Genomic DNA, 12,429 nt, shown 5'->3' with positions numbered 1-12,429 from the left:
TTGGGCGACCAAAATGCTCGTAAATCATTTCTGTTGAAAAATAACCACCATTGCAGGCGCCTTCTCCTTTTTAAACCTACAATATAAAATGTTTAATTTGTATTATTATCGTGAAACATTTTCATAAGCAACACTCCATTTTCCTAAATATCTAATATTATCATAATATTTGTTTTACCTTTTTTACTTAATCTATGTATGTATGTACATACTAACAATAGATGAAGTTTTGTAATCATGCGAAAATTCGAACTCGAGATTTTGACTAATTCGAACTCAGAATCGATTACTGATCAAGTTTTCATTATCTAGAAAAAATGTGTGTCTGTGTATTTTGGTGATTTTTTGAACACCGTTAGTCCTATCGAACTGAAACTTAGTATCGGTTACTGAAATTCTTATCGATACGACGTAATTTTTTTTTTAATTAACAGGGCACATGTTCCTTGTACTTCGTGGTATTTTTATTAATCCACTAATTCTACAAAATTTTAGTATTGTCTACCAAAAAATGGTCTTAGAATACGTACATGAGTATGTTTCATTTTCGCCTATTGTATACATTTGTCTAGCATTTTCCTCAATTCTCCAAAAACATTAGCCACATATGTATGTACATATTTGTTTATTGGTTTATTTGTTTTAAAATATACCACAGTGTCTTCACAGGTTACCCCAATATGTAACTGATCATACCTTTCTTTACATCTTTAGTATGACTCATGATCAGTTTATTAACTCTGTACAAGCACATTGTTTTTCCATAGAATATTGTAAATATCCACTACTTTCATCCATTATGTTTTATAATATTTTTATGTTTCTACCTAAATATTTACCATTATGGTATTTTTTATATTGTTATATTGATATGATGTTAATATTCCAAGGTAATATTTGCTTGTCAATTTATTAAAATAGACACCCAATGCGCATTCGTTGACATTTTATATCATTTCATTCTATTTTATTTGTTTTCTTGTTTTTGTAATTTTCTTCAACCCCACCATATTGAACAGTTCGTTGTTCAAGTTCGCGTTCGCATTTACATACGTCTCTTCAGATCTGAAATAAGAAAAGACATTTAGCTCGGGGTGAGTGATCTTTTCACTTCATCGATTTCAAAAATGCACTTTTTATTAAATTCACAAATGCTATTTGTATTTATCTTTCATCATAGGTGCCATTAAAGGTTGCCCCAAAGTGACACCTATATCCAAACTTGTATATAAATACGTGTAACGGTTTCGATTCCCACTAGACTCTCGTTGTCGACCAGACATTGGTTTGTCGAGATCGATCGTTTCTTATCACAATTTGCCAATTTTTCTGATTTTCATTGAAACGGTTCCTGTAAAACTTGGCTTTTCCTCTCTAATTTTGTTTTGCAGACCTTGAGCTATTGTTATATCTCAGGTTTCACCAGATTTCTCTCCATATATGTATGTCTCTGTGGATGTTTATTTAATGTAAAAATTATGTATTGTGACATGAAAAATGTTATTGATCGTATTGTATACAATATTTGTAATGTCTGACCATAGATGTCAGGTATTGTTTCGATTTTCATGTGTATGTATGTAATAATTATGTATTTCATATATGTAAAATATAATTTCTGGAGTCTTAATCTGTTTAGCACACTATTAGGCGGGTGTGCATGATTAATTGAAAAAATAAAAATATATAAATAAAAATAATTAGAACTACACAGCGCTACTAAAATATACTGAAATTTCATTGGCTTCTTAGCATTTTAAATCTTCCCAATAGTCAAATCCGGCATTGATCAAGCGTATGGCTTTTTCTTGTATCAGTTTTTTTATATTACGTACGTAATAACAATAGATGAAGTTTTGTGATCATGCGAAAATTCAAACTCGATATTTTGACTGATTCGAACTCAGAATCGATCACTTATCACGTTTTCATGATCTAGAAGAAATGTGTGTGTGTCTGTGTGCGTTCCTGTGTATTTTGGGGACTTTTTTTAATAGGAGAAGTATATAAGTTTCGTCAATACAAAAGTATGCAGTCGGTTTAATCTGTGGCAAATTTTTGACGAGACGTTCCCGGATAATGGCGACCATCATTATTATGCAGCCATTAGAAGCGGTGGCGGTGCGTCCTCTGGGACGCAGCATTCCAGCGTCTTAAATACGACCTATTTATTAGCGAGGTGTGTCCCTCCCCCCGTGCAAATAATACTCGAGGACATTATAATAATCCCCGGCGATAGCTCAGCGGGATGGCGTTTCATTACGCACGCTATTAGCGCTAATGCCGACCGCTGCCGAAAAAGGAAAATAATTGTCTTCGCAGATGAGAGGGGGTTGGACGAGACGGAGTAGGGGACCCCGAGGGGAGGGGGATTGGACTTCCGCCGGCGAAAGAAAAGTGAATTTGCGAAAATTATCAGTTTCGTCCGGGAGTGAGCTGTCTTTCCGCCTAATTGCTTTCATAACTTTCCCCACCGCTTTCCCGGCCGCGAGCGTATGAAGAAAACTTTGGGGGGCCATTTTTCGGCCGCCCGCAGTAATATTAGAATCCTAATTGTGGTTTTCGGCGAGGCGCTTTATTTGGTCCCGTAATTAAAACGAAAAGCTTTCGCAGGTCGTCGACTGCTCGAATTGCGACCCCCGGAAAATTCGTCCCCTCGGACGGTCGCCGGGGTGTGGGTGACCAATAAATAAAATAAAACGGTTTTTCCTCTCTTTTCCCCTCTCCATTACGCTTCATCGTAACAATTCGACTCTTAAAGACATTATACAAAAGGTGTAAAATAGCTACCATTTCAATTACATATATATGTATATGTACATATGTTCGGTATTTTGATTGACATGTTGATACATCGATGAAATAATAGGTGTAAAAATGGTGCGGAATTCGAAATGAAACGTTTTTAATATCGAGTACAAATATTTGAGTTCACGAAGTCTTATCTATTAATAATTTGTGTATGTATTGGAAACGGATGCGTGTAAATTGTATACCGGCAGAAATATCACTTAGCCGGCAGTACATATTGTTCAGTTTTATTTTATGGTACACATCTATGTATGTACATACATATATAGGCATAATATATTATAATAATAAAAAACCCTAATTCATTAATTAATTAATTTATATTTTAATAAATAAATAAAGTATAACAAAAAATGACATTTAAGAAATAAAACATAAATTTAAATCAAATACATATTACTCAGGACATTCTCCGAATCCACGTCGATACCCGAATCATCAGCAAGGTTTATTATTAGTAATGAAATAGTCACCGAACCATTTAAAACTTTAAACCATTTAAATGTTTCTGCTGGTATACACACAATCGCCACGACAGAAAATGCAAACTTTTGCTAGCAATACATGTGTATTGGTAACAGTGTTTTTTACACAATGAGACTTCGTCAAATGAAAGACCTGTACCAGAAAAATTTATATTTACAAATTTACAGTTACAATATTTTTATGCAAATACATACAATCAGCATTGTTTAGTTGAATGGTTAAGTTATACAATTATAATTATTAAATGTGTAGTTATGTATACAAAATAAATTATATCAAAAATGCTTTACTTTAACATTAAAACCATTTACCGCTCAATTTCGTACGTTTGGTTAAAAAAAATTCACATAAAAAACAAATTCTTATAAATGCATAATAGCACGGATAAAATGTATAAAAAATATATTTTTGAATTTGAAAATTCGCTAGATCATTAATTATAATTATACTTAAATGCAATGAAAAAGCACAATCAATAAAAACACATCTGACTGTTGATTCAAATACTTACGTTGAGCACAAAATACAAGATTTTGAGTTACTGACCGCTTAAGCCAAAAAACTGTAAAAATTGTGCTTTGAATCAAAATCAACAAAAATCATTGTCATATTCGAATTTTATGAGTCAAACTTAGTAAACTCCGGTCTCTTAGCTAAAAACCTGATTTTTTGCTCACTGAAATTAATACCTAACAGTTGATTAAATTCGAATGTCTTTTTCTTTTAATAGTAAAAAAAATTGTATGAGCAGAAGAAGATAAAAATTTCTAAAAAATAAATAAACGAAAAACTATTACATTTGAAAATATTGAATACTAGTTGTTTTACCCGGCTTCGCTCAGTATTTGTAATATAAACATCTTAAATATAGTGAATCTGATAGTAAATATGCATTTGTTTTTTCATACATTACATACATACTTACAAAGTGTCTTTCGAAATTATACTCGTATATTATGTAGATGAAAATACATCACTTGTGATCTTTTGACATACACATATTTATTTCTTGCGGAAATTACACTATCCGATTTTCTGGACCGATTAGATACATTTTGAATAATATGCTGTGATGCACGTATCACACCAATTTAGTGCTGAATTAAACAACTGGCGACAAAATATTAATCTAAACTTACCGAATGGGTAAATTCCCGCTCAATCGATATTAATAAAATTGCATTAATTTCGCCTAGATTCTACATATTTTATACATTAACATAAATACATATATATTTATGTAGGAATACATGTACCTAAATAGACAATTTCATCCCAATTTACTCTAACAACGGTACATATTTTCCCCTACACGTTGGCAGCAATTTTTGAGACGTGATAAACGTGCACTAGTATAAACGTGCGCATATCTGGTTTCGAATTGTATTAAAAAAGACACACACACATACAAAACCCAGTCCATGCGGAAATGAAAGTCAAAATAACGGCGTGCGATAGTGTACCGGAAACGTCAGTGTGCGGATCCTGCCAACGCTTCATCAAATTAAAGCCGGACACAGTCGCTTCCGGTGAATATTAAATCGCAGTCAGGCAGAAAAAAATATCTATGTATCGGTATTAGTAAAAAAACGAAATATGAATTTCATATGGCCAATTTGCATATCTCTCGACGAGTCGGAGCTCTTTAAGATACGTGTGACACATTCGGCTGTAGAGCGTGTGTAATATCGACGTAGTCTCCGATGTACATAGACGATGCGTATCCTTTCCAATTTTCAATAAAAAGGATTCCTACGAGGCAATATGGTAGAAGAGCGTTCTGTAGACAAAATACGAGGAAAATGTTAAGTGGCATTCGATGACAAAGTGGATGATCAAAGTGGAAGCACGATCGCGTGAATGGTGTCAACATTCATCCCCATCTTTTTATACAATATATTATATTTACAATATTATGTGTAATCTTTAATCGTGAAATTGTCAAATTTGCGTAAAAATATTTATTATGACGATAATAAGCATCCCACAAAATTAAATACGTTTTGTTTTACTGCCATCTATGCAACTGCATGGAAAGCTTTATCTGAAATATTTAGTGTTCAAACTCTATACATATTTTCCACAGATTTATAATATACGAACTTGTACGAACTTATACGAACTTATACACAATTAACGATAAAAGCCAATATTCATCACATTGACAACTATGAATTTCAATATCAACTTCAACACAGAGATGTGAGAAAACTCCAAGAAATTGGAAAAGATTGAAAGATAAGCCCAAAATATTCAAAATCTAAACTTTAGATACTATAATATCCTTTTAAGGTTTTTATTAACGTTTCTAAAAACTTTTTACACCAACAGTCATTGACTTTGGTAAATTAATTCTCAAATATAAATTATACAATATAGGTACATATCTAGTGGTTGCTTACAGTCTCCAGCTTCACCAAATAAATAAAAGCCAATCAATCTAATAACATATATAAAGAAAACATGCATATCGACTTCGGAAATTGTGTTTTTAAGTTCATTAATGGCCCAGGATACTTTTTTGGCGCAGGATACTTCCATAATGCTATCAATCAGTATTACGTATAATAATAGTAAATAATTATTATGCATACAAATTTAGATGAAGCTATCTTCGAGTAGACTCACCATAAAACTTTAAGCTGTCAAACCTTTGAAATGTCAAAATGACAATTATTTAATAGGGAAATCCTATGGAAACCATATTACAACGTTGCCATTATTCCCATTTTTTCTAGTTTTTATAATATTGCAACGCAGGTTAAGCATTTATAGAAAATGGAACAAACGATTTAGAATACTTACACTCATGACTTATAGTTAGTGTATGAATAAACTAATTTGTTTTTTCAATTTATTATTTTGTGTACACTATAACTGAACAGATTGGTGCATATAGGAACAAACTAGTATGTTCGTGAAAGAGCGAAATGTACAATCTGACTAAACCATTTACATATGTATGTATGTATATATATATATATATATATATATATATATATATATATATATATATATATATATATATATATATATATATATACGTATATCAATTTTATACATTGAATACTTAGTAGTATATTTATATTATACTTAAAAATAATATTACTTAGTTAGAAAACTGATGAAAAATCATATTAAATGTTTGGTTTCTTTGTTTTCTATCTACATACATATGTATGTACATACATACATATGTATATGTACAACAATAAAATAAATTAAAAATAGTAATTATTTTTTATCTAAAAGGTCAACTTGCGTAATGTATAAGCGAGGAAGCATATGAATTTTACTATCATATCAAATCCAACGTTGATAGATTAATGGTTATCGTAATTCATTGTTAAAATCAAGCTAAGCTTAAAATATTATTTTACAATATACTTGAATCCATGCCAAGCGGTTCGTATATAATAAAACGTTGAAATATGTAATAATATTCTCAGATAAAGTGCGAATCGAATATAGCGCAAACGCACCGTAGTCATAAATTCCAGCATAAATAGGTCTCATCGGGGGGATGATACAAAATTCAAAGCTACAATAACCCTCATGCATAATGCAACAATTCTAGACGTTAAAACACCCGACCATCAATACGACCCCGCCGCAAAAAAAACATAAATATATGAATATACTCACGTATACGAAAGTACAAAAGCCGCACCCCCGCAGCATCCCCCGAAGTAGAACTGCGGAGGTGGGATGAAGGGTCAGTGGCGTTTTTAGTGCGCCGCAATCATTCAGTAATGCTCATTGTTATGCCATATCCATAACTCAGCGGATAACTGCCACTTCTGGGTGCGTTTAAGTCCGGTGGAAAATTACATGAACTACCCCCCTGGACCGAGATGGGGCCATTGGAAAACTACAACGGTGTACTGTGTAGTACCCAGTTCTGGTACCCACCCTCATGGGCCCCGAGGTGGTTGGCAATACTCGTTTGTCTCGCAAAATCGAACTCGGACCCTTTTCGAACTCTATGTGTATGTTGGACTCTTGGCAATAACTATAAAAGTGATATTTATCGACCGCACTGCGCGTATATTCACGCCAAAACTAATTGGTATTATCTCGTTCTGACTTGGTATGATACACTTTATTAACATGTGAATGGTCTTCTCGTAAAACGTAATGTGTTTGCATGTTTTAATGTTTCCTTTATTGTTTTCATTAAGGGAATAATGTAATCGTTTTTATTTATTATTCAACAATTACGTTTATTTTTGTTCATTTTATAAATAGAAAACATTCATAATAGCAAACGAAAGAAAAAAAATTTAGTTCAAATTCATATTCATTTACTAATTTCGCAACATTTTTGAGAATAACTCTTCTGGTTCATTGTCGTGAAAACGGACGAGATTTATATATGTGTGTGGGTATGTGGGTTGTGGCGGACGCGTGGACAAGTATGGATATTTAAAAAAAAACAAATCTTAGAACGCCAGAAGTATACGTGGACGTGGCGTAACGAATGATGGTTTTCGAGGAGACGTGGGAAGCGGGGAAGCGGGGAAGCGGGGTAGCTGGGAAGTGGGGACCTGAGCGGCTGACATGTGCTCCCGATATTGAGCGCCTGAGTTGGATCGCGTGACACATACACACACACACACACATTCATTCAATTAATTAAATTTAAAAATCTGATAAAAATGACAAATTAATAGAAAAAATTGTAAAATTTTAAAATTGTTAAACTAAAATTAGAGGGCAGGTTCGACCCTGCGCTTCCAGAGCAGGTTCAGTGGTTGGATTCGCGGACAACATCAGATTCCTGATGTCCGTGTGTCCGAATACACCCATGTGGCTGGAGTTCGTCGCAAAAAGTCCTTAAAAGAGTGGAGGGATTGGACCGAAGGCGTAGGACTGTCCAAAAATAGGTGAAACAGAGGGCAGAGGTCCACTATTCACTGAAACCACCAAAGAAAATTCCATTCTTAGACTGTGACATCCCAAAACTTTCAGGAAACAGGAAACTCGATTTATCGATCATGCGATCATGGTGGTCGATAAAAACCGCGAAAACGACCCAAAATCCTTCGTGAGAAACCCAATATTCACATTTTTCACTCCGTCCGTATATCCATATATGTATATAGACAAGTTCAATGCATTTAAAATTACCATTATAAAAACCATTACCATTAAAAATACTTATCCTGTCATAATTTTACTATGCGTCAGTATATTTTGTTCTAATTAATATTGTAAACCAAATAACTAACAATTGATAAAAGCAATAATTCATTATGTTACATACATTTATTAATAAATTCATTGTGTTCGATATGTATGTAACTAAGGTATATGCCAACTAAGCTCCCAGGCAATACTTGAAGCTCTCAATATTATGCCAACTAAGGTCTCCCTTTAATCCTGTAAATTTTCGAGTACACGTTCGTACATACATACATACATATGTACATACATACGTCATTGCAGATGAATTTCCTGCGGTTTTGACTGTATCACCTGTATATACATATACATATGTGTGTTAACGTGTTACGTATTCAACTCGCCGGGTCTAGTCTTCTTGCAATATCGCCATAAGGAATATCGCTCCCCGAACGATTGTTTCGCCCTCCATTTTCAACCCCCCCAGTTTCCACGGGCGGTTTTTTATTTTACAAAATGGGACTATTGCCATATTGGAAAAGCCATCATCATTTTTTCCCAACTTGTTCCGCCCCGTTCCCCCAACCCACATATCCAACTTCATTCTTCTTCGCCGCCGTACGTTTCAGGTTTTTCTCGCAACGACTTTCCTTGCCGCAAATATATGTATATATGTGCATATGTATACTGAGAGCAAACGTTAACTACGCACGCGCATAAAACGCGCGAAATGTGTTTGATGTACCCTTGTGCAAAATTAACGAAACGCTTCTTGAATTCGCAATTGCATCTTGATATATAAGTTGAGGAAAACGTGCTAAAAACCTGACGTTCCCTTTCACATTGAATTCATGTGTGTATAATATATCGCTTGCATATTTTTTCCTTGTATCGTTCCCGGCGTTTCTTCTTCATTTAAATAAACATTTTACTGTCTGCCATAGTAAAGACTCCCCATAGAATTGCTCTAGTGAATTTACATTGTATTTATATTCATGAAACCGACAAATATACGTTACATATATAATTTTTGACACCATTTAAAAAATCTTATTCTAATCAAAAAGGAAAATCAAAATATGAATAGATACCACTTCTAACTTTAATGTTTAGATTTATTGTGTTGTGATGATATTGCTGTATTGTGATATTAAAGATCATATCATTTATTTACATTTTTTTGTAACACATACAATAATTATCTGGTTATGTTTTAAAAATATAAAATTTCATATCAATAAAAAATTAAAAACAAGTATTTCATAATGTTACGTACGCCGCGGATTGAGCGAATTGCACTTAGACCAACGGATATCTGTTATCGGATTAACTAAATGCATGCACTTACTTCCAAAGATTATATCTGGACTCATTTAGTGCATTTAGGCTAAACAATGACCGTTATTAGTTATTTCTCAGAATCGGTACGGGAAGACCCAATGTCGTGGAAACACATATCCGAATACGTGACTATACAACAGGTAAACAGATTAGGCGTCCTGAGAGATCTACCCTTTATAAGGCGGTACGTAGGCGATATCATGTCATTCTGGACTTAGCAGTGACACTGCGTGTATCTCCTTAATCATCAATAAATGCTGTGAAACGACTGTTGGCCTTTTACTTGGATCTTCCACCCACCCCGTACGCAACAATATTTTTAGCTAAAATTTATTTTGATAATAGGTACCTCCCCAAAAAAATTCTTATTAATAAATTAATAGGACAAAATATATAAATGTATAAAGAATAAAATTTTTCAACAAAATATTTTATAGTATTGTTACGTACGCCGTGGATTGAGCGAATTGTACTTAGACCAACGGATATCTGTTATCGGTTAACTAAATGCATGCACTTACATCCAAAGATTATATCTGGACTCTAAGTACATTTAGGCTAAACAATGACCGTTATTAGTTATTTCTCAGAATCGCTACGGGAAGACCCAATGTCTTGGAAATACATATCCGAATACGTGACTATACAACAGGTAAACAGATTAGGCGTCCTGAGAGATCTACCCTTTATAAGGCGGTACGTAGGTGATATAATTCATTCTGGACTGAACACTGGCAATACGTGTATCTCCTGAATCATCAATAAATGCTGTGAAACGACTGTTGGCCTTTTACTTGGATCCTCCACCCACCCCTACGCAACAGTATGATGCAAATTTGTTTTTTTAAATTGATTTTCAAGTCTTAAAATATCAATTAAATTTTACTTCATAAGATTTTCTTTTATTTATTATCAAATTGTATATATTAATATATCAATGTTTCAAAAATTTTACACCAAAAAATCAACCGTTATATTGGAAAGTGGCGGAAGTCCAATTTACAGTTCCAAAAACACTATTTCAGTTTGAGTTAATTCACAAATTGTTATTGCTTATTTTAATTCGATATATCCAGAATCTTAGGAAAGCAGAATAAACGTATTACAGGTCACCAGCATTTTTAAATTTTGTCAAACGCAAAACATTATATTTCATATTTTCATAAATGAAGAAAAGTGGACTTATGCCACTTTCAATTATAACGGCTCAAATTGTTTTCAATCACTTTTATATTACTAGCCCTGTGTACATTAAAGTTTCATAGATACGGAAAGGTTAAGTGTATGTACATACATATGTATACTGATTCATTATACCTGTGACAATATTATTAAAAAATAATTCTACGGACCTGGAGTTATGATAGCATAAACTCCAATAGAAATTCCGAAAAATCCACAAGTTTTCCACTCCATAATAAATCACTGCTTCATATCCACCATAATGGAGTTCAAGAATGAACCGCTTTTGCGCTTAAAATACGTTCAGAATATCCGACAATCCTGGTGGTATTATCTGCATTGTCCACTGCGGAAAACTCACCCCTATCTCAGATGTGAAAACGTCTCGAAGCAAAGAAGAGGACAAATGGGGGGGGAGGGGGTGTAAAAAATCCCCGACGGAATTCTTCAGTCACGCGGTTTCAGCAATGAAAAATTCGTAACGACCTCGGCCACGTCGAATCGTCCGCGCGCATACAAAACGGGAACTTTATATTATCTGTATGCGAAATGTTGAGAGGAACATGCGGCACCGCGCACCACCGTTTTGTTCGTTTTCAGATTATGGCTTCTCTCCCACCCCTCCCCCTAATATTTATGGCCACATCGTCTGTATATCAAAAGTGCTTTTACCCAGAGGGGCCGCATTATTGGCGCATGAACCGACGCGCTTCGATTCAACACAATATTGCCTACCGCATGCCTATCTAACGCACTGGTCTCCAAACGTTTTCGGTAGCTTGTGGAAACATCATAAATGCCCAATTTTTACTTTATCTATGTATAATATGTAGTAACAATAAATGACGTTTTGTAATCATGAGAAAATTCGGTTTGTTTGAACTGGGAATCGATCACTGCTCAAGTAGAATGTGGAGATACATAGTTCGAACACCGTTACTCCTATCAAACTAAAACTTAATATCATTTATAGTGAAATGTTATACTGTAAATATTTTTCAAAATTGTAGGTTGACCGGAAGTGGTTCCTCCCTTATACATAGGTCTCCTCTTTTTTGTTTTAGTTTTTGCATTCGATTTTCCCCCAAGCCGCTTAACGGATTGGGCTGAAACTTTTTCGCATGTAGTAATACATAGGTATGATGATCTTCATACACTATGTACTATTTTATAAATATTTTTACCTAAGCCGGAATTTCAACTTTTACTTTAGAGCTTTGTGGTTTTTTTTTATTTTAATATGTTTTGCTTCAAAACCAAAAGTCATCATCACATTTTATTTGGGATGACTTTGTACGCCGTTGGACAAGGTACCACTTCCGATCGTCAAATCGATTTGTTATTTCATATACCTTTGGCTGAAATTCCTTTTGAAATTAATATTTTGGATGTCGTGGTGGAAAAAAATCATAGTAGTAACCCATATGAACGTTTGCCAGGTCATCGGCGAGATGACTTCAATTTGGTTGGTCCTAGTTCTTTTTA

The sequence above is a fragment of the Arctopsyche grandis genome, chromosome 3 (genome assembly GCF_051622035.1).
Source record: "Arctopsyche grandis isolate Sample6627 chromosome 3, ASM5162203v2, whole genome shotgun sequence".
In the NCBI taxonomy this organism is placed as follows: domain Eukaryota; kingdom Metazoa; phylum Arthropoda; class Insecta; order Trichoptera; family Hydropsychidae; genus Arctopsyche; species Arctopsyche grandis.
Note: the sequence above shows the minus strand (reverse complement) of the source record.